We start from the raw sequence: 23,847 nt of genomic DNA, 5'->3' as shown, positions 1-23,847 counted from the left end.
CGTGAGGACGTAAATTTAAATCCTAGTTGCGGGCACTTTCTTTCCTTTTTCACCTCTGCAATTTTTTTACCAGCGTATAAATCACTAATTACATTAATTCCAACTTTGAGGAGCATCGGAAAGAATAACTGTTACTGCCTCGAGGAGCATCGCAACAGAGCAACTGTTAGTCCTTGAAGGGGTAACCGCATAGGGAGTAACAGTTCATCCCCTCGCACTTACCCCCTAAAGGGAGCAATGGTTGTGGCAGATCAGTACCCCCCCCCTGAAGGAGTAACCTCAATACCCCATTTCCTCCTATTTTCCTTAGAAAGTTTGGTGATAAACTATATTCATTTAAATAAAGACACATACGACAATAATTGTAATTTTCTACCGTCTTCATTATTTTGCCACTATATATGGTGACTATTGCTTTGTGGTCGCTATGGTAGACGGCAATGGGTTCTGTAACAATGCCTGAGCGGAAATAGGGGCGAAGGCGCGGGAGGCTGCTAACGCCTCCCTCCGCCTTCGCGTCCGTTCCCGCTTCTGCACACGCCATCGTTCTTCGTAGGCATGCATGTTCTTCTTCGGTCCACACAATACGCGGCCTACGACTACACGGCCGGAACGCAACTGAAATAACGTGCCTATGCAGTGCGTGATGTCACCAACCATTGACTATTAAACGCATCTGAGGCACACCGGTGATACGCTTTTGGTTTGTATCAAGGCTGCGGCGGCTTTGGTCTACGCGCTCGGTATACTATCGTGTCTGCCCTCGCACTATGACGTGCTCCAGTGCTGCATAATCATTTCCGTCATAAGGGGCCATCACACTGCAGACGACCGTGAGGGGTTCATGACAAGGTCGTCGTAAAATTCTTATTTTATCATTGTCACTGATAGCAAAATGCCCAATATGATCACACACACAAAAGGCTGAGCTCGGGACGCACAGCTTCGTGGAACGCTCAAACAGAGGAAGTACCTATCGTTCACTGGTGCAGATCTGAGTGCGCGAAATTCTGTATACAAGCGTCACCATGCACTGCTGATCTGATGGGCTTGTAGTTTATTGAGGCAGGCCATAAAGTATGCATGGGCGTGTGGAACTATAGGCGTAGCACCTTCTAGTCGCAATCAACGTGCACATACGCAAGCCTACAGCGGGTCCGTCCGGCGTGTTTGGCTCATTACCAAAATATAACAAGTACGCCCGACGTATATTTAGGTAATTCGTGTGAAATGGACGGATCTTTCCTTGTGGTGCTCACGACAAATTTTTTTTCCTCGACCGTAAAGTCTATATTAGACATATTACATATCTTACTGGCAACTCTTGCACTAAGGGTATGTGCCATAACTCTAAAACGTTGGGAAGAAGAAGAAGAAGAGGAGGAAGAAGGAGGCAGTGAGGCCGCCATAGTCCGCAAGTCGACAGCAACCTTTTCCTAAGCATGGAGCCGTCTACACCCGACGCCGTCCTCAGCGATTCGCCCTGCTCACCGACGGCGCAACCAGAGCAGCGCGACTTCGTCCACGAAAGCGCCCAGGAGAGCAGCACCCATGCGTATGCTGTGACCCGGTCACGTAGCCGCAAGAAGAGAGCGCGAACCAGGCGTCGCTCCAAGAAGAAGCTGAGGACGCGAGACCCGGAGCGGGCCGAGGCGCCAAGCCACACACAGACCAGCCCTCTATACTCGCCCCCAAGCGAACAGGAGCGTAAGTGCTCGCTCTTTCAAGTTCGTGCGCACTTGAAATGTACCTTGAACAAGAAATACGACCATGCTAGCTGTTTCTAATGTTTTACGTAAATGTACCGTAGATCGAAAAAAAAATTGACTGAAGCAGCTTCACTGGGAATCGTGTTGTAGACTACTAGCGTCATTGATACCTATAAATTATTGTGGCGATAACCACAGGTGGTTACCGTTGTTCTGGGGCTGTGCACATTAACTTCCCTCATATTCCAGTTGTCGCTATGATATACATAAAGCCCCGTTAGTTGTAATCGCTGTAGCAAAAACTTGGCGCCAGACACTGACCACAGAAACATGCTCTGTATCACCGGCTTCGGCCCTCGACTTCGTGCTTTTCGGCGCTAATGTGTTCGTGTTCCAATATGTGGCACGTTGCTTCGCCAAAAATGAGAGAGCGAAGAGCACCTAAGCACTGCCCGCACGCCCACTGTGTGCACGCTCGCAATGGATAGCCCACTGCGACACGAACACAACTATGGGATATAATCGCTTCTCAACCCTACTAAAAAATCCTATTTGATTTCAAACGGGTTTCATCAAATAGGATTATGGAACGGGACCCCGTTTGAACCCATTTAGCCCAGACCTGTTTGTCCCCGTTTGAACCCATTTAGCCCAGACCTGTTTGTCCCCGTTTGAACCCATTTAGCCCAGACCTGTTTGTCCCCGTTTAGTCCACTCCCCGTTTGACCCTGTTCGAACCTATTTATTTCCCTATTTGAGCCAGGTTTCTTTAGACTGGTCCGATGTCACTTAACATAAGTCACTCTTTAAATCTATTTGGTGCACTTATGGATTTGAGATCAGCCTTGAACGAGTTTTGTGTGACCTATGAGTGCGCTTGACATGTATAACCTATAAGAGTATGCAACCTGAAAAAGATCGGTAGCTCATTTTCATATGTACTACAAGTATGCAAATGTAATTCTTGCAGGTGTACTGCATGCTTTATCATTTGTACTCATTTTACTGCAGTGTTGTGTTGCTGTAATGGTTTGTGCATAAAACAAATGTACAGCAAAGCGTAATTTTAAGTTGGAAAAACGTCGGGTGAAGAGGACTTGTAAAAGAAAGACATAAGTATACTTTACGTGTGTTTTTATGTACACCCATTCAAACATTATTACTGAAGCGCTCTGATTTTAAGACGGGGCATGTCGCACATCTGACAAGCATAGTTTATTCGAAATTCTACAATGGTACTCTGACAGAAAACCAGTGGAATGTGTTGCTTTGGTGAGAGCTTGCAGGGCACCTGAAAAAGTAAAGAAAAGCCAACAATTTCTTTTCACTTATGCAACAGGTTCACACAAAGGCAAAAGCAGTTTTGCGTATGTTCACACAGATAAGAATGGGTAAGCATTCAGAATATAGGAGATACTAACAAATCTCATTCAAAGGTAACTGGTTTCAGGCAATTTGGCTATGATTCTAAGGGAACATGCATTACTGTGGTAGAATAAACTGTCACAATTAGCGGGCCACTGAAACAAGTGTTATAATCAAAAAGACATTACTTATTCGATTAACAATAGTATTGAAGCAACAGAAGTAGTACAAGCATAAAATACACATTTAAAAAGCAGCATGGACACGTCACGCTAATAAATTACTTGGAAGCTACCTTTCTGCCAGCAAAGTAAATACCGTTGTGGAATAGTGGCTTTAGCATCCGTGTTTGGCTGATTTATCCCATACTGATAATTATGAGACTTAGATGGGCTAGTTGGTTGCTGGCTTGATGGAACATGTTATGATGGTGTTTGTAGTAAATTCTGCTTCTTTCTACGCCACGATTTCATTGGTAATCCGGACAGAGTGTTCCTCTAACCCCTGACAAAGTGCAATGAGCATGAGAAGGTACCGCCTCCTGCTTTTTAACTATATTGCACGAGAACACTATAATATGGTCGTGCGTCGTCCTGAAGGGAACATTACCTTAGACGACTCTTGCACAGGAGGGTGCTTGGTGCACCTGAGTAGTTCTGCCGGTCTCACTGATTATTGTCCCTTAAAGGCACTAAAATGACGCGTGATGGACGCTCGCACGATATAGCTAGAAATGGGGGAGGCTGTACACCTGGCCTCCAAAACATGCATGTTCATGTGTATGCATAGAGTTGTCAGCTTGCTTATTTCCTGTGCTCTGTGTTTCTGTGTGGACCTGCGTGCTAGGCCATGCCACGGGCTGTGCCGAATGTTTGGTATGTTATTGGTACTTTCTTCATTAACAAGTTCAGGGCCACGATCTTGTAGCAATGCATTTTCTGATGCCGTTTCTAATAGTGCTTCGTCAGTTGTCATAGTGACAATGTGCCCATGTTGTCAGTATGGATTTGATGGAACATGTTATAACGGTGCATGTGAGGACGGGACATAGAAACATAGAGCACTGAGGACAATCGCCGAGCTTCAACTGAGGTTTACTGCAGCAGTTCCTGCACAGAAACATTGGACAAAACACCACCATGGCGCACATTGTCAGCGCGATCATAACAGAAAGTCATCATGTCATACAGCACTACAAACGTTCTCATCTGCACAAGATTAAAGAGACATTTGTACTACACGTTATACCCCATCAATTTACGCTCTTCAAACCCGCGAAATTGAAAACCTTTTCTTGCAAATATATGTCTTTTCTTTTTGATAAATTAAATGACGCGATGTTAATGCAACTTTCTCCATTCTTTTTTATATGAAATGCCCCAAACAATTCTCTCTCTCTTTGATCCTTAAAACTTCCAAGTATACAAGTGTCGTCGTACACTGGAGTGCAAATACACCTTTGCAATGGTCAGCCAAGCGACCCCCCCGCTACAAAAGCCTGCACGGATGCTCGATGCTCCCTCAAATGGTCATTAACGCATCTACCAGTTTGGCTGACATAACTGACACAGGAGAGCGGTATGTGGTAAACCACCTCTGTCTCGCAGCGTACGAAGCCCTTAACATGCTGTTTTGCACTCTTTTGTGAAGTGCGTGCACTGTTCACAGCATAGCACATTCGTGCCAGTTTTTCCGAGCGGAGGAGACTATGGGACTATTGGAACTCAAAACTTGTTAAGAGAGACATCGCATTGAACAGTATCAGATCCGCGCTTGAATGGTGATGCGAGCATCAGAAAGCTCGGAGTGCAAACCAAGAGGCTCAAGCAGGTGGGTTTCCCTGGTGAAACAATCGCTTCTGTTGTTGAAAGCCTATTTGGTGAAGTAAGGTCTGGTGTGGGGAGCAGGGGAGCCGATAAAGAATGGTCAAGGAAGCTGTTAATGGTGCCTTATTTGCACAACCTCTCCCACCACTTGAAGAAAGTGGCCGGAAAGTGCGGCCTTCCCATAGTGTTCTCCGCTCAGAAAAACTGGGGTGAATTTGCCGTGCAGTGAACAGTGCACGCACTTCACATAAGTGTGCGAAACAGCATGCTAAGGGCTTCGTACGCTGCCAGATGGAGGTGGTTTACCACAACCCGCTCTCTTGTGGCAGGTGTTATGTCAGCCAAACTGGTAGATGTTTTAATGACCATTTGAGGGAGCATCGAGCATCCGTGCAGGCTTTCGTAGCAGGGGGTCATTCGGCTGACCATTGCAAAAGGTGTCCTTGCACTCCAGTGTACGACGACACTTGTATACTAGGAAGTTTTAAGGATCAAAAAGAGAGAGAATTGCTTGAGGCATTTCACACGAAAAAAGGAAGGAGAAGGTTGCATTAGCACCGCATCACTTAATTTGTCAAAAAGAGAAGAGATATATTTGCAAAAGGTTTCCAAGTTGGCGGGCTTGAAGAGCGTAACTTGATTGTATAACGTGTAGTACAAATGTGTCTTTGATCTTGCGCAAATCAGGATGTTCCGTAGAGTTGTATGACATGACCATCTGTTGTGATCGCGCCGACACAATGTGCGCCATGGCGGTATTTTGTCCAATGTTTCTGCGCAGAAACTGCTGCTTGTGTAATTTTTCTGCTGTAAACCTCAGCTGAAGTTCGGCGATTGTCCTCTGTGCATTCTTTCTGTGATCCGTTCTCACACAGCGCCGTTATACGATGTTCCATCAAACCCGTACTGATAACGTAGGCACAGTGTCACTATGACAACTGACGAAGCACGATTAGAAATGGCATCAGACAACGCATTGCTACAAGATCATGGCCCTGAACTTGTTAATGAAAAAAATACCAATAACGTGCCAAACATTCGGCGCAGCACACGGTATGGCCTAGCGAGCAGATCCACACAGAAACACAGAGCACAGGAAATAAGCAAGCTGACAACTCTATGCGTACACATGAGCATGTATGTTGTGGTGCTCATGTGTACAGCCTCCCGCATTTTTATCCATATTGTGCGAGCGTCCATCCCGCATCATTTTAGCACCTTTAAGCGCAATAATCAGCGAGACACATAGAAGAACTCTCAGGTGCACCAAGCACTATCCTGTGCAAAAGTCGTCTAATGCGATGTCCCGTTCAGGATGATGCACAACCATATTATAGTGTTCTCATGTAATATAGTTAAAAAGCGGGAGGCCTTATCATGCTCATTGCATTTTGTCAGGGGTCAGAGAAACACTCTGCCCGGATTACCAATGAGATCTCTGCCGGTCGTGAACAGTGGATGACAAGAGTGGCATGGAATGAAGCAGAATTTGCTACAAACTTGCGATCTTGCAACTTTTGGAGATATCGCAGCTGCGTACAACATATGGAAACCTTTGGGTGATAACATTTTCCCTACAGTGTTGCAGTCAAGATTTCGAGATACCCGGAGCACAGCACAGAAGCATTGCTAGATAAGAAGTCAAATATACATAAAGTCGATACTGAGCCACGAAAAAATTTTCGACTTAACTGATATGTTCAGATATCAGAGTTTGAGTTAACAAGGGTTCAAGGGATAATCCGGAGTCCCCTACTACAGCATGCCTCATAATCATATCGTGGTTTTAGCATGTGAAACTCAAGAATTTAATTTTTTAGAGCAAACAGTATATGCATAAGACCAAATGATAATATAGAATATGCTGACAGCAGCTACATAAACAAAAATTTCATACTTTCAAGAAATTGTCAGATGGTCTGAGCAAAGATCTACTAATGCCAAAATTATGGCCATTAGTTATAAAAGGCCTATTCTGCAATACCTTCCTTACATTTAACTCAAATTATATGTGCAGTGTACACACATGGTGCTAACTACAGCTGAAAAAGATTGGCACTATTCCTTGAAGTAAGAAGTGCATGGTACTTTTTCACGGAATAGCAGCAGTTTGCCTTGCGATTGTTAGCCTATGCAAATGGATTTAAAACTTCTTGACGTCCCTGTCCCCTGGACAGATTCAATAGTCGCATTGCGCCTCCTTTCATCAGTTTTTGGCCACAAAGTCATGCAGATAAAAACATTAACCTGAGTTTGAACCTGTTAATGCATTCCGTTTCATAATAATGCAATTGTGGTCACTGAAAAAAATAAGCTCAAGTTGCGGAGCAGAAACAGATTCCAGGGTTACACCATGGCAGCTACGCCACGTGGACCTTTTCTTTTACTTCAGAAGGAGCTGACTGCAGGCATGTTCCACGGTGCAGGTTACTCTCGCCAAGATATCGTGAAGTATCCTGCAGTGTCGAAGTTCAGTCCTTTGCACAAAATGGCAGTTTCAGGTTTAGTGGGCTTGCAGGAAGACAAGCTGAAGTTAACTTCTTGGTTTAAACAGGCTTTTTTTGTTTTAATATGTCAAGTTTTCTTGCGACAGTTTGCACAGGTGGTCCCTTAGCGTCGCTATGAAGTGGACATAGAGCTGCTCTAGTTGGCATCTTGCAAATGTGTCAGTTTTCAAGCCCTTGATTTTCTGTCAGCATTCTTGAACTCTTGCTATTAGTAATTTCTGCCCGGCTGGCCGAATTATCCGGAGGCTCCACACTGACGCTACTGATGTCTTAAAGTGCCGACTTTTCAGGACAAGGTTCTTAGCTTTGTAAGTCTGGTTGAAGGAAAGGTGGCACTTATAGATTTCTAATCTGGACACGAGTAAGACGAACCAATGTGCCTTGGCTAAAATGTGTTAGCCATAACTTCTGTAGGCAATTTTGTGAAAGCTTCAACGAAAATTCATCTAATCAGGTAACATGATGATGAGCATGTGGTCAATGACCAAGTTACTGCCAGCATGCTACCACTGAGAGCAATTTTCTCAACCCTTGACTAACTGCTATACACTATGGACAAGACGTAACCAAGATTCGCTGGCTTGTTTCAATAATGTCTAGAATAGGCACCTGTAAGTGCCACCTTTCCTACAACCACATTTGCAAAGCGAAGAACCTTATCCTAAAAAGTCTGCACTTGAAGACATAGATAGCGTCAGTGTGGGGCCTCAAGATAATTCGGCAAGCCGAGAAATTACTGACAGCACGATTACAAGTACACCAACAGAAAACCAAAGGCTTGGTAGACGATGCAATCTTCACAGCGCTAACTACAGCAGGTCATTGTTCAGAAGTTCTTGAATGCACAACTCTATGCCAACTTCACACCAATGCTACTGAAGCACCCATGCAGACAGTTGCAAAAAAAAAAGCTTGATGCCCCACGAGAAATGCGCCCACTCAAACCATGGAAGTTATGTGTAACTTGTCTTCCTACAACTACAATGAACCTAAAGCTGCTGTTTTGCACAAGGGAACAAACACCAACACTGGTGCCTCACTCAACCCGAGTCACCTGCTCCGTGGAAGGTGCAGTCAGTCAGCTTCTTTGTGAAGATGAGGCCCGCACCTGCACTGTCAGTGAGCTGTACAAATTACAGAAGCACAGCCTACAAGCTTATGTGTCTTAGTGTGAGCAAAGAACCCGTATGGGCTCCAAAACCCATCGAACCATTTAACCCAACCCAACGAGCCAAGCTACTTTCGTTCCGAGAAAAGTTGCAGCACGTAGGCTTTTCCTAGAATTCTTTCTCGGCCCAGAACAAGCTTGGCTTGTTGTGTAGGCACATAAATAATGAAAAGGCATGCATCACTACCTGTGAAAAAAAAGAATGTAAAAAATGCATGTAGAGTACACAGGTGCAGTGTCTATCACATACCATTATTGTGCAGTAGATGCTACATTGGCTAAACAAGCCAAATGTATAAATGACAGGCTGCGTAACCACGCAAACTTGATGTGTGGGTCAGTTGACATTAGTATTGCACTGCTCTCAGTGCAATGTGCACCCATATTTAAAAACCACTTGATTGTGGCAAAATATAAGGACCAGAGTGCTTCAGAGATATGTGAATCTTTCCTTATTCAAATGATGGGGAACCAGTGTGTTAGCTCCCTATCAATAGAATTATTAGACATTGAGACTGCTTATCATGAATGTAAAACAAATCGCGCTAGCCATGCCATGCGCCCTTTTTGTATTTGTGTGAGCAACATGCATTCAGATTGATCTATTCCACCCCTTTCGTCCTTGGCACCATATCGCTGTGCGAGTAAAAACTGGACTTTTTCTTAGTGAAAGAGTGTTAGTTTAACACACAAACTAGCTCCATGGCAGTTTGTAATAAAGGAGTATAAGCATCCTCTGAAAACATGCCCATAAAGAACAGTGCTAAAAGAGCTCTTTAAAAAAAGAACATGAGTGTATCTGTCATAAAGGCCAACTCTTGTGTCTTTTACTTGACATATTTTTCAATACCAATATTGAGGTGCAAGCTCACCATAGTATATTACCTTGCCAATGAAGCAAATCACAGTAGTGCTTGACTGTCGTGGGAACAACTCGGATGTGAAGATTGGCACCAATTCGCAGCATAGCATGTTCTGCTTACACTTCATCACCAGGCCGAGCCATACCTATAGCAGCATTAAAACAAGTGAGCTTAGTGCCATAAGAGAAACAATATAGAAAGTGACACTGTGAACAAAGCAACCTTCATTAGGCATAAACAGTAATAAAATGTAGACATTGTACCCATAGCTAACTTGACTTTGAGCAACATAGCATGCACAGTAAGAAAGATCTGATGTATGAGCCATCTACTTGAAGAAGATTACTCGAAAGCCCCTTTTTGCCGCCCCCCCCCCCCCTCATGCACGGATGGCTGTCTGGCTGAGTAAACCTGGTTTATCCCAGATATAGTGTAAGCAAGCGTTGTCACTTGGGGGGGGGCAATCCTAATATTATTGCAGAACATGTATTCTTACAATGATGTTAATTTTTTTGTAACGCTGGCCATCCTGCAGACCCTGCAACATTATAGCATCGATAAGGCTAATCGCATTACCCGATAAGGCTAACCAATAAGTGTCCCAAGAAGCATAACTCCGGATTTCTACTGGGAAGCATTCACTACATTTTGACCAAATATGCTTCTATAGCTTCAACTCTATTTTCATCAACATAGTACAAGCTTCAAGCATCTGCACAAACATGCAAAAGGGTGCCATTAGGAATACCACAATAGTTTCCTACCAATTCAGCCTTTAAAATAAACACTAGCAAGTTCTTTACTATGCCTAGAACAAATGAAGCTGTTCTGGAATTGAATAAGCCTTTTCCATACATGCGAAAATCACCACCACTATGACTTGCTTATGGGCATTTTGTAGACAAAAACACCAAGCACAAGAGTTGAAGCTTGGGCAAGTCGGTAACTTCATTTTGGTGGTGCTCACAATGAACACATGTGAGGGAAATAAGCGACAGACAGAGAGTGAAAGCGTGCTGTGCTCTATCGCTCTCTGTCTGACTGTGACTTCCTTGGTATGCGTGCACTGTGGATGTTCCTTATCTCTTTAGTATGTGTGCACAGTGAATACCATTGAAAGGAACATAGAGATGAGATAATGCTAGAATGAATACAATGAACAAGAAACGTGCCTTCTGATGCAGCACATCCTTATGCGACACAATTTTCTGGCAACATCCTAAGCCTGCTATTGCACTGAAAATGGCTTATTCGAGCTGCTGTACAAGACAAGTTTGCTTTTACAGAATACTGATGACATTTGTTCAATTATTTCGACAAACTTGTGGTTATGCAGTAATGTGAAAAGGTGGCATCATTAAAAGCCACCTTAGTTCTTGTGTAAAAAATTTAAATTACATTATGGGGTTTTACATGCCAGAACCAGTCTGATCATGAAGCACGCCGTAGTGAGGGACTCCGGAATAATTTGGACCACCTGAGGTTCTTTAACAGTGCGCCTAAATCCAAGTACACAGGTGTTTTCGCATTTCACCCCCTTGAAAAGGCAGCCGCCATGGTCACGATTTCATCCCGAGACCTCGTGCTTAGAAGCTCAACACCATAGCCACTAAGCAACCATGGCAGGTATGCAAAAAAAAGAAAGCATACAGTCAACTCCAGAGATCAGGCTAGGTATAAATAAGCAACAGTCAACAAGCTGAACCTTTGCATGATTGCTTTGCATAATGGTTGAGGTAAAAACAATTGCCGAAACATTCCAGATGCACTCAACACGATTTGGAGAAGACAGCATATGAGAGTTAAAAATGTTGAAAGGGAAATGTTTAGAGTAGTGCTTTGCTGCTGCAATGGTTTTTGTCAGTGCGCCAGTGAGCACAGTACGACTGAGGCAGCTGCTGAAAATAATAGATCCTCTTTATGGCTTTTTAGGGACTGATTTGCATGGTTTGTTGCATGCCTCAGGAATTTGCTTATTTATTTATAAACATACCTCATAGGCTCCAGTGGGAGCATTGCGTGAGGTGGTAGGAAAAAATTTCTAAACTAAAAAGGAGAACATTCAACAAAAGAACTCAAACAAAAGAAGAAAAAAACCTACTCTCTCACAATGTGGCTGCAAATCGGGCAGCTAGCTTATAAAAACAAAGCAATTAGAAACAGTTTCATACTGGTAGTGCTTTAGGAGACAGAATGTTAAATTCTGAGCTTCGAACACTTTAAGCCACCTTTTGTGGCCTTTTGGTCTGAGGTCCCGTTCTCCCTAGTATTATGGGAATCAACACCCCGCTCCCCCCCAAATTTTTTAAAAATGTAATACACAATTAGGTCAACTTACAGAACTATAATTAAGAACACAGAATTTGCGCATGCACACATGTTAGAAGAGAGAGAAACGTAAGTCTACAAGAATGCGTAATAACAAAGGTAACCAAAGCCCTGCTGCTTTTGTTGGGCAAATCATAGCAAGACATGAAAGGATATGCATGCCTCACAAGATGGTCCCTAAAAAAATTGCCACAATGCAGTCAGTAGGGAGCACATCATGCATTTCTACAATAGCCTCCAATTACATTTAACTCAGAGGAGGCTACTTAAATGAATTGATTAAACTGAAGGTAGGCCAGATTCAAAATATGCGATTCAAGTAGACCGAAACTGCAAGTTATGAATATTGCATATTCATAGCTACAGTGCTGTACATTATGTCATACATGGCAACCTGTGAAGTTTATATTTTGTAAAAATTTTGCAGACAAAAATTTTTTATTGGCGAGGTAGCACAAATTTTTTTAAAGCTTCGTCTCAGCACCTACACTGTTGCATTGATTCACACATAATTAACCATTATTTAACTTGAGATATAGCACACAAAGCAGCAGCGAACTTGAAACACCAGAACTAACAACGCTGTTTTATATCACAAAGTATATTTTCAGTGTTCTTGCTGCTGCCGATTTAGCCTGTTTAAGGAATTTATCTGAACAAACTGGCCTAAAGCAAGTGCCCCCTCTGGTATACTCGTTAGACATCTTCACGAAAAATTCAGGAGAGTTGACAGGTATGAATTATACCAACAAAACCTACAGCTTGTGTAAGTGGCAGGGACCATTTTGTACACACCTTGTCGCAGCATGCAGATCAGATGATTTGCCGTGCTGTTCCGGCTGCAGAAATGTCTTAGGTTCCTATGCGGTGTAGAGATGCCTCTGGTTCACGAAATCTTGACATCCCTAAACAATAAGAAATGTTCAATTTACTGTAATCCCTGCTGAAACTGCAAGCTTGCAAGTTAACAAGATCATGTTACATTCTGAAAAGTCTCACACAACCAAACTACACGAAGCTGCATCTGGTTGTGCAAACATCTGATTGTTACACCACAAGCGGTTATTTAACATGAAATGAAACTGCAGCAAACATAAATCTACTATCAAAAGCTTCACACAAACGCAAATCTGTAGGAAGTGAAATGTGAATTGTACTACGAAGAAAATTCCTTAGCACATGAAAAGTGTTCCAAAATCGAATTTCTTTGTGCGGTGGAACAAAGCATTGTCTCGAAGGACGATGCACTGGAAATTACCAAGAACAAACGCCCTATTTTTCAGCAGAAAAAAAAATTCGATGAAAAAGAAACACGGCTGTTGTAATCTCGGCTTCTCTGAAATAAACATTTACAAGCACACGAAAACACACAGGACACCCAACACAAGAAATACAGCCTGTCTGGCGACACTATATGTAGTAGAATTCGCATACAAGCTAAAATCTGGCCATGCGTCAGACACAACAATCTAGTACCATCTCGCGCAGCCGTTAGCTGACGTACAGCCTCCCGCATTTTTAACTATATTGCACCAGCATACTATGAAATGGGTGTGCGTCGTCCTGAGAATAGCAGCTTAGCAGATGACGCTTGCGCTGGAGAGTGCTTTATGCGCCTCTGCTTACTTTCGTCGGTCTCGCTAAGTATCGCCGTTGAAGGCGCTAAAATGGCCCATGATCGACGCTCGCGCAATATAGTTACAAATGCGGAAGGCTGTACTTCTAGAAATACCTATACAGAAATTACGTACACAAGCAGTAACTTTCCCTGCTTGATTTTTTTCTTTACCATTCAGGTCAAACAATCACCGCAGAAAGCAAATACATGATAAAGCTCCTGGCAACGTCCAATACGTTCCAGGATATTTTTTGTGAGACTGTTCGCTAAATGTGCACTGCGACATGAACGAACATTCGAAAAACACATTTATCATTGTGGTCGCTTTACTAATCATCTCGTGATCCGTATAACAATTCACACTTCACGAACCATTGACTACAAAACTGCGCGCAAGCGCCGGACTTACCTTTCTAGGCGTAGTCGGCAAACGCTCCTGTCAGGTCGCGGCGTCGACTGCACGACGATCCTTCCGACGTAAACACTGTTGAATTGCGGATGAACTACAGCACGTAATAGCTCAACAAATTCTTCCGTGCACTGTGATCCGATGCGATATTATCAGAGGCCGGGAACAAAGAAAGCGCAAGCGGGCCATAACTACGATAATCGACATCGGCGAACCACGCGAAAGGTACTGCGAGCTACGTTACGCGGTCCCAGGGGTTAGGTGATCATCAAAGCACACAAGGGGCACGACATTTTCTCTCGGCACAGCGTACACTCGATTAAACATCCACATCGACCTGCCTCAATGCAGCGCGCACGCACAGCAACAGGCAGCAACAGCACGGTCATGCCCCTGGGGCAGTGGCAGCGCCTCTTGGGGGCACCGAAAGCGACCATGCTTTCGTGCTTTTGCCCACTTTCGGCCCTTTGGTGACCGCATGTATCGTGACGGCGTAGTATGTGGTAGTTTGTATGGGTGTTCTGTGGTAGTATTTCGATATTATGCGTCTTATACGTGCTTATACGGCGGGTTCCAGCCACGTTCCTTTCAATAGTGAGGACAGCAAGCGCTGGACCTGCGGGTCTGTGTGGCCGAGTGGTTACGACGCTTGCTTTGGGATCTGCGGTACGCGGGTGAATCCCGCTTTGGCTTATTTGTTTTTTTTGTTTTTTTTTCTTGTCATTTATTTACCTCTTCTTTCTTTTTTTTTCTCTGTGTTTGGCAGCGCCGTTGGTTGTGCCCCGGCGCCGACGCGAAGCGGCTGTCGTTGGGGTGTTGCGGAGCGCTCGCTCGTGTGTACCAATTTCAAATCGAATTTTACCGTAAATCTGTTCAAGCATTAAATCGAGCATGACAGCTTCATGTAGACCTTTTTGGTGCCAGTGGGACCAGTATGAGCCAGTTTAACTGGTTTAACTACCAAACGGGTCCCCTGTTTAGACCAAATTCTGTGTCGGAGATTCCTGTTAAAACCTGCCTGCCAGTGCCCAGTATGAACCTGTTTGTTCGCTAAACAGGGCCCCTGTTTAGACCTATTTCTGTGTGGGAGGGTCCCGTTTAAACCTATTTGCAAGCCAAACAGGACCCCGTTCAGACCTGTTTGTGTGTAAACGGGTCCTGTTTACACCTGTATGTTGCCAAACAGGTCCCTGTTAAAACCAGTTTAAACCTGTATAACTCTGTTTGAATTTAAATAGGATTTTTAGTAGGGGGAGGAGGAAAAAGAAGAAAGGAAAGAGGTTTAAAGGGATATCAAACGACCTTACAAAAATATGAACAGCAATTCGGAGAATCAAAGGCAACCCAAACAGTTTGATCCCTAGCACACTTATTTTCGACAAGGTAGAATATACTGACTCTTCGCTAGCAACCAAATTTATTGATCACTCTTTGCAAGCTGTGGTTACAAATACCATTCCCACGTATAATTCCATAAAAGATCTAAATGGTTATGTTTCATTAGACAGTACCAACTCTATGTTTCTTTCCCCATGCAGTGAAGTTGAAATCTTTAATTTAATTAGGTCTCTTAAAAGAGACAGTGCACCCGGATACGATGAAATCAAAGCAGAACCAATCATTGGCGTTGCTGATATGTTGTGTGCCCCGCTATGTAATACATGCAACAACGCTTTGTTTACCGAGATTTGGCTACCTAGTACGAAAATAGCCAGAGGTAGTTATGCATAAAGGCGGATCATTAAACGATCCAAATAATTACAGGCCAATATCTGTGCTACCCATTTTCTCAAACGGTTTAGAACTAATCCTAAATATCAGGATAGCAAATTTCTGGATCAAGAGCAGGCTCTTGTCGAACAGCAGTGTGGTTTTCGCAAGAATAAGTCAAGAGAAGAGGCACTGCTGAATATTACAGAAGTAATACTGAATAATCTTGAAAATAAGCTATTCACTGTAGGAGTTTTTCTTGACTTCAGAACAGCTTTTGATTCTATTAAGTATCACATTCTGTTTCAGAAGCTTCCTCTATATGAAATTAGAGGTGTCGCTTTAAATCTGACTCATAATAATTAGAGCATTGCACGGGCTCGGGCTTACCCGAAAGCCCGGGCCCGGCCCGGCCCGTGGGCCGGGCCGGGCCGGGTAGAGGAGTTTTTTCACGGGCTCGGGCCGGGCTCGGGCACGGCGTGTGCTTTTTGACCCGGGCCCGGGCCGGGCTCGGGTTTTTTGACGCGGGCCCGGGCCGGGCTCGGGCTTTCTGCGAGCTATTCTCGGGCTTCTCAACTCTGAAAAACATGTATTTTTCGGTCTCGAGCCGGGTTCGGGCCGGTTTCGAGTCGGGCTCGGGCCGGGCTCGGGCTTAAGGTAAAGGGGTGGCGGGCCGGTCCGGGCGGGTAACGTAGATTATTTCCGGGCCCGGGTCGGGCCCGGGTCTTGCCATAAAAGTTTTGATCGGGCTCGGGCGGGCCGCCCAATGTAAAAACGGGCCCGGGCCGGGCCCGGGCCGGGCCCGGGCCGGGCCCGGGCCGCAAAAATCGGCCCGTGCAGTGCTCTAATAATAATTTTTCAGGTAGATTTCAGTTATTAAACCATAACAGTGTTGGTTCAGAGTTGAAGGATATAAAGTACGGTGTACCACAGGGGTACATTTTGGGTGTCCTATTTTTTATTATTTATATCAATGATATTGTAAATAAACCGTTTACACACAACATGGCCCTCTATGCCGATGATACCAGTCTATTCTTTTTAGTCGTAATTTAGCTGAAGTAGAAACAGTGGCAAATAATTGGTTACACGGGTTGCTAATTTGGTTGTCTCTCAATCAACTTGAGTTAAATGTTTCTAAAACTAAGTTTATTGTTATAGGCCCAGGAACAAACCAGATATCACGGATATTTCTCTTTGTTTTGATACCTGTGCGATTGAACGTATATCTGTATTTAAAGTTCTGGGTGTACTTTTCGAAGAAAATTTGAATTGGACACTTATTGCAAGTAATTTAGATTCTAGCATTTCCAGAAATAACTACATGTTCTCTAAAATCCGGCATCTGGTTCCGACTTGGTTAAAACGTCAGTAGTACTATTCACTCATCCATTCTCATCCCACAAGCAAAACAAACTTAGGTAGGCTAACTGTCCTTCAAACACAAGCTGTACGCCACATAGAAAACCTCGGATGGCTCGATCACACAGCAGAGTTCTTCATAAAAAAATGAAATACTTGAACTCGATCAGGTGTACAACTTTAAGCTAGCTACATACATAAAAGGTGAAATACAGAACAACGAGTCTGTATTTATGGATACATACCTAATAGCAAGCAATACAAACTAAGATATAGTCACTTTCAAGTTCCACTCTGTAGAACCAAATATGGAACTAAAGAACTTAAATACCTAATACCTACTTTTTTAAATACAAACCCACCAGTTCTAATTAATTTGAATAAATGTATATCAACGTCTTGTTTAAAACATGTTAAATCCTATTTGTTGTCCTCCACCCCTCCATAGAATATGTATGACCTCAAGCGCCAGGTGATTAACAATGTATGAGGGGGAAAATAATTTGTTTGTGTGTTTTGCTAACTGTCGCTATTTTTTAAGCACCAAGCTGTTTCCCATACAATGAATTCGCTATCTACTGTGTAATATTTTATAGAATGTTCACGCTACTGTTGAACTGTGGATGGGTGGTAGGACCATTGTCAGGCAGTCTTTTCTGCCTTTAGCCACACCTTCCTCTGACCTGTATTGTGTCGGAAACAATAAAATGAAATGAAATGAAGTGCGGTGAAATGGAGTGATCGGTGAATTGATACAGGGTGAATTGAACTGATGTGCGCGTTGGTGCGCTGCAGTGTAGTGATCGGTGAATAGAAAGAGGGAGAACTGAAGTGATGTGCGGGTGGTGTAGTGAAGTGCAGTACCCGTATAAACCGAAGAGGTGATGAAGAATGAGTGAAGTTTTCGCGGGGCGAAAACTCGTAAAAAAGGGGGGCATTGTCGGGAGTGACAAGCGCAAGGAAAGAGAGAGGGACACAAAGAGGCGATACGGACGAAGGCACACAAGAAGAGATTGGAAGAAGGAAGAAGTGAAGGAAGCGCGTGGAGACGCCATCTTGGAGAAGGGGTGCGCGTATGGAAGGACGTGTTAGCCGGGGCGCAGCATTCCGGGAGAAGACAGCCGGAGGAAGCCACTCTGGGTCCTGCCCCAGTATCACGACGTTCCAGCGTCGTCCCGCCCGAGTACCAGGCTCGGCGGGCAGCTGTCCGCCACCTCCGGAACTGCTGCTCGCCCTGGCCTAAGCTCGGCCGGTGCGCACCAGGAGCGCCAGCCGGCACGAGTCGCACTCTGGCGGAGCACGACAGCTCTACAGCGACTGTGCCTTCGTCACGCCAGCCGGGGCATCGGGGACGCCGGACACCTGTGACGACTAACCACGACCACGTGGTGACGACATCATCCGCGACGGACATAAGCGGTACTGCTAGCACCCCGACGCCAACGGATAAACGATCGTCCCATAGACGTTGTTTAACCTGGTAGTGTGGTCGCAAAAAATAGCTAGAGAGGACGCATTGCGTGCGCAACAAGTGTTGGATTTTAACGTGTGGTACATGTATTAAATGCGAAGCATTCCTAGGCGAACATTTGTTACTTTGACACTATCTATCTTTCTATCTATCTATCTATCTATCTATCTATCTATCTATCTATCTATCTATCTATCTATCTATCTAGCCGCCTACGTCTTTGTGCACTCATGGTCGTTTCGTTAACTTGATATGTACTAAAATTGGCATACTATGACAAGACTATATGACGAACATAAATGATATGTCATGACATGAATATCATGACATTCGTGTCATGTAAGTCATGAAACAGCCGCCTACGTCTTGGTGCTCTCATGGTCGTTTCGTGAACATGGTACGTACCAAAATTGGCATAGTATAACAGAAGTGTATGACGAACATAAGTGAAAGGTCATGACATGCGTGTCATGCCCAGAGAAAAAAATTAACACTCAAAAATCCCTGAAATATTTTCGGACGTGGGTACTAAGTGAAGGAAACACTTAAATGATGCTGGTAGAAATCATAGTCATCAGCATGACTCAGGAAAAATGACAATGACTCAGCGAAAAATGATTAACACTCAAAAACCACTGAAATGGGTTCGGACGTGGGTACTAAGTGAAGGAAACACTAAATGATGATGCTGGAAGTCATATAGTCTAGACCATGAGTGGGCAGAAATGACGCCTCAGCGAAAAAAAACAATAATACTCAAAAACCATTGAAATGGGTTGGGACGTGGGCACTAAGTGAATGAAACACGAAAGGATTGTGGAGAAGTGATAGTCATGACTATGACTCAGCAAAAATGAGAATGACTCAGCGAAAAAAGATTAACACTCAAACACCAATTGAATGGGTTCGAATGTGGTACTAACTGAAGGAAAAGGCTAAAGGTTGATGGCGGAATTCATAGTCATAAGCATGACCATGGCTTTCGCCTTAAGGTGTCTTAGAAGTAGCTAAGGGGACTCCTGAGGACTCATTGCATGAATGTCATCACAGGCGTGTCATGTAGGTCATGAAAGAGCCACCTACGTCTTGGTGCTCTCATGGTCATTTCGTTGACTTGGTAGGCTCCCCGCATACTACTTCGCAAAACATCGATTCCCACAAGGCGTGGGATCTGCCGGCTTTTTGCTCAAGACGCAAACACGCGAACATAGAGAAACCGAGCCACGAGAGAGCGGTCGATTAGACGCGGCAGCTGCTTTTGCTGAAGTGGCGTGGACTGTTAGGGTATCCCATGACATCACAGGAAAGTGCTACTTGCAGTTTGTGTGAGTTTCGCCAGCCAGCAAGACCATCGCAGCACTACACGGTAACGAAACTAATAAAACGCGAAAGCGCGAGCGGTGAAAAGTCCCGTCGTTGTCAACGGTAATGTCAAGGACTTCTTTTTTTAAACTCCATGTTATCTTGGTAACGCGCCTTGTGTTCATGTGTTCATTCTGCTTCCTGAAGCAAACGTAAAAGGCGCAGACGTACGCGTGACAGAGGCTTATTCACTTTGTCAAGCTATGTCAGCATCCAAGCAGAAGATTTCATAGACTTGGTGCAGTAAAAATTAAAAAAAATCAATTATGGTGTTTTACGTGCCAAAACCACGATCTGATTATGAGGCACGCCGTAGTGGGGGACTCCGGAAATTTGGAGCACCTGGGGTTTTTTCGTACCTGCAGTAATTTTTCATACCAGCAATTGTGCATTGATCTATAGAGAAGTTCTAGTTACTGATTTCTATGTAATTTCATGATTTAATTATCGCCAAGTGAGATACTGTTTGGCCACTATCTTGGCGATTTATTTACTGATTTGTTTACTCTGTGACTGGTGCATCATAGCATTGGTTGCTTTTGCGCCATAAAAACCTTAACATGTGACACTGTGTTTTGTGGTCCTGCTTATTATGTTTGTTATATACGCATACGTGTTCAATTTGACGCCTACCTATGGTTTGATATGGTGGCGGCGAGCGACCACGTAGATCGGTAAAGTCGCAGGCTCTCGCGGGTGAGGAAAAACCAACACTCGATTTCTTAGCGTAGCATTTTTAATCTCTTTCGGAACGCTGGCCTGTGCCGGTGCGTGCCAGCCGCTCGTGCCTCGTGCAGACGCGAGCGTCTACGTAATTCTTATGCGATGTCGATGATGCTGCTGCTACAGAGACCCCCCACCCTTGAGAGGAGAAAAATTCGACGCACGATGAAAAGTCCATGTGACGCGGCGTGTGTTGGCGTTGGTCTCGGGTGTCACGGACGGAGGCGGCGTCGATGGATGCAGCAGGGTTGCGTCCCCCATTGGTGGGGCCGATGGCACGGGTGCTTCAATGTAGGCGAGTTTGTGACGTTCCAGGGCAATTGTGTCCGATCGGCCACTGACATTCACGACAAAAGTCGTCGGACGACGCTCGAGAACACAATATGGCTCCGGTTTAGTGTGGCTGCAAAGGCTTCCGCACGGCAGAGTAATGAACGAAAACGTGGGTAGCAGAGGTGAGTGCGGGAGAAACGTACGGAGACCTTGCTTCTTGCGAACGTGTAGGAAAGGCGTATCTGGCTGAAGAAAGTTAGCAGTTAGGCGACGTAGTCGGCAGGTGATGGCATTGATGTTTTACTGGTGGCGACAAAGAAATCGCGTGGAAGGCGTAGGTAAGTGCCGTAGACTAGCTCAGCACAGGAGCAAACTAGGTCGCTCTTGAGTGCGGCTCTGATACCAAGTAAGACGAGAGGAAAATGTGGAGCCCACTTCTGCGGCGATTCATGCGCCATAAGGGAGGCCTTGAGATGCCGGTGAAAACGTTCAACAAGCCCATGGGACTGCGGGTGGTACGCAGACGTGCGAAAACATGTCGTTCGGAGTAGTCTGAGTAGCTCGTTGAAGAGTGCTTAGTCAAACTGCCGACCCCGATGGGTGACTATTGCGGATGGGCAGCGGAACCTTGCAATCCATATAGACACGAAAGCTGCTGCAACAGTGGGCGGTGAGATGTCAGATATAGATGTAGCTTCTGGCCACCGTGTATAGCGGTCGATGGATGTCAGTATGTAGCAGTAACCTTTCGAAGGTGCGAGAGGGCCGACGGGGTCCAGGTGTACGGTGTCAAAACGAGCATCCGGTGGAAGAAAAGACTCGGCAGGCGGAATGGAGAAACGCTGGATCTTGGAGCGTTGACACGACAAACAGCAGCGAACCAAATCGCGACTGGAAAGAACTGGAAAGACTGGAAACGACTGGAAAGAAGTCTGTGTCGCGTGTATGCCAGGACGCAACAGGTTGTGCACGGTTTCGAATAGATGTGGATGCCGGAATGTATGGTCTAGGTGTGTCGGTAGAAGTGTCGCAGACGACGGACGTGCCATCTGGAGTCACAGCGACGTCCTCCAATTTCAGGGACGTTGACGAATTCCGGAGTGTACAAAGTTCGGTGTCGTCACGCTGTTGACCGGCGAGTAAGTCGACATCGATAAAGAGAGGCTCCGACGTCAACGTGGAAACGGCATTGACGCGACGGAGAACGTCGGCTGGAACGTTGTTGGTGCCCTTGGTGTGGCGGAACGTTGTTGTAAACTCGGAGATGCATGTCAATACGTACACCCATGGGATCCTCATGCATCGCATCCACCGGACACTACACACATACAACTGCCCGATCTGCGCCGTGCCAGACACTCTGGCGCATTTGCTACTAGAGTGCCCGTGGCGCCCCGAAGACGCCGTTACCAAACATACAACGTCCGAAGACGTGAACCTCCTCGCCGAGACGTGGGAGGCCAAGATCTCCACCCCGGCCCTGGACGAACAACGACGTCTTGTCGCCAGAGCCCGGGATGCTATCGCGGCCAGAGGATTCCTGGAATAAGGGACGCTCCCACCTAGAGTGATCCACAGCTCAAACGCTCGGGAACACCGTCTCGAAAATTAAAGTTTATATCATCATCAACTCGGAGATGTAGGAAAGGTGTCGACTCTCGCGGGGCGAGTAACAGGACGCCGAAACGTTCATTGCGTGCACAAGGGGCTTGTGGTCTGTCATTGCAGTAAATGCACTGCCTTCTGGGAAATGGTGAAAATGTCTGGTAGCCAGGTAAAAGGCCAGTAATTCACGGCCGAAGATGCTATAGCGGGACTGCGCAGGCTTCAGTTTCTTGGAAAAAAATGTCACAGTTTCGCCCTAAGGGCGAAGCAATGAATGCGATAGCAACACAGCAATGTCATACGAAGTAAGGTGAGCGGCTTTGGTAGCAACAACACGCAGAACTGTTGTCGACGCCATCGGCGTTTTGCGCGCGTTAGCTCAAAATGCGTGCGGCGTTGGTGACTGTTGCTGGAGCCTCTGATATAAATAGGCACTTGGTGCCGCAGCTAAACGTCGCCTCCCTTCCCTCCCCCTCCCCCACGGCCTCTCGCGCGTCCGAAGAAGGCGCGTTTGCTCTACATATATGGTGATTGTAAAGGAGAAAAGAGACGCCTACTTCTGCAGCCCTTAAGCGAGCACGGCGCAGAACGCGCGTTTGTTCTCCGCCGTGCGTTCACTCCCCGTGAAAGACGCGCCCCTCGCGCCCTTTCACTCGCACATACAGCGTTCGGCGCGCGGCGACGATTTCATCTCCAAATGACGTCATACGGAACCTCACGGCGACGGCGACGGCGACGGCGACGCCGACGGCAGAAATCTGCTTTTGAGTGTCCATATAATTGCTATCGCAATAAAAAGTCGAGTGGATGCCAAGCATTGTCGATGAATTGCTGCAGAACGGCATCAACGGCAGTGTTTGAAGCGTCGATCATGATGGCAGTGGGCGCGTCTAGCTTTGGGTGTCTAAGCAGCGTGGCGTTGCCGAGGGCAGACTTGGCACTTGTGAAAGCGTCGGTAGCCTCTTCAGTCCACTGAAGCGCTTGTTTACGGTTGTTAACCAGCAGAGCGTCTAGCGGAGTCACAAGTCGTGCGCAAACGGGAATGAATCGGCGGTAGAAATTGACGAATCCGAGAAATTGGCGAAGCTTGGTGAGTGTGGTCGGTCGGGGAAGGTTTTGATGACGCGAATCTTGGACGGCAGTATTCGAATGCCGTTAGCGTCGAGGAACGAGTTCGGGTTGACCAAATTTGCTCTTGGCGGCATTGATGACAATTGATTTACTGGGAAGGTGTGAAAACAACCGCAAGTGGTGAAGATGTTCTTCTGCGGAAGAGCTTGCAACGAGAAGGTCGTCCGTGTATGCACAAACGAAAGCCAGACCTCTGGTGACGGAATCAATGAAACGCTGAAAGGATTGGTCCGTGTTCCGTAAGCCGAAATGCATGCGCAGAAAGTAAAAAAAAAAGACCGAAGGGTGTGGTGATTTGCAGCAGAACTGATAATTGGGCGAGTTGGTACGAATTCGCTCGTGTGTCCCTCCCTTCACTGTGTCCGTGTCGCTTGTGCGCGCAAAAAGATTTCACTATGAGGTGTGGTGATGGCGCTC

General features: G+C 45.5%; 1 protein-coding gene and 1 long non-coding RNA gene across 3 annotated transcripts in view; one reads left to right on the top strand and one right to left on the bottom strand.

Annotated features, from left to right (window-relative positions):
• LOC119459162 (putative phospholipase B-like 2) overlaps positions 1-23,847 on the top strand; it is a 554,157-nt gene that overhangs the window by 349,911 nt on the left and 180,399 nt on the right. The gene's annotated exons all lie outside the window — the stretch shown is intronic.
• Positions 2,396-14,129, bottom strand: LOC125946970 (uncharacterized). Of its 2 annotated transcripts, XR_007468032.1 has the most exons (4): positions 13,794-14,129; positions 12,562-12,671; positions 9,461-9,583; positions 2,396-3,000 (listed from the first exon to the last, which is right to left on the bottom strand). It is a non-coding gene; the product is annotated as an uncharacterized LOC125946970 (long non-coding RNA). The 2 variants fall into 2 exon arrangements; XR_007468031.1 differs by lacking the exon at positions 13,794-14,129 and having other exon boundaries at positions 12,562-12,813.

This window comes from Dermacentor silvarum, chromosome 7 (assembly GCF_013339745.2).
Source record: "Dermacentor silvarum isolate Dsil-2018 chromosome 7, BIME_Dsil_1.4, whole genome shotgun sequence".
NCBI classification, from domain to species: Eukaryota; Metazoa; Arthropoda; class Arachnida; order Ixodida; family Ixodidae; genus Dermacentor; species Dermacentor silvarum.
This window is presented reverse-complemented; position numbering and strand designations above follow the sequence as displayed.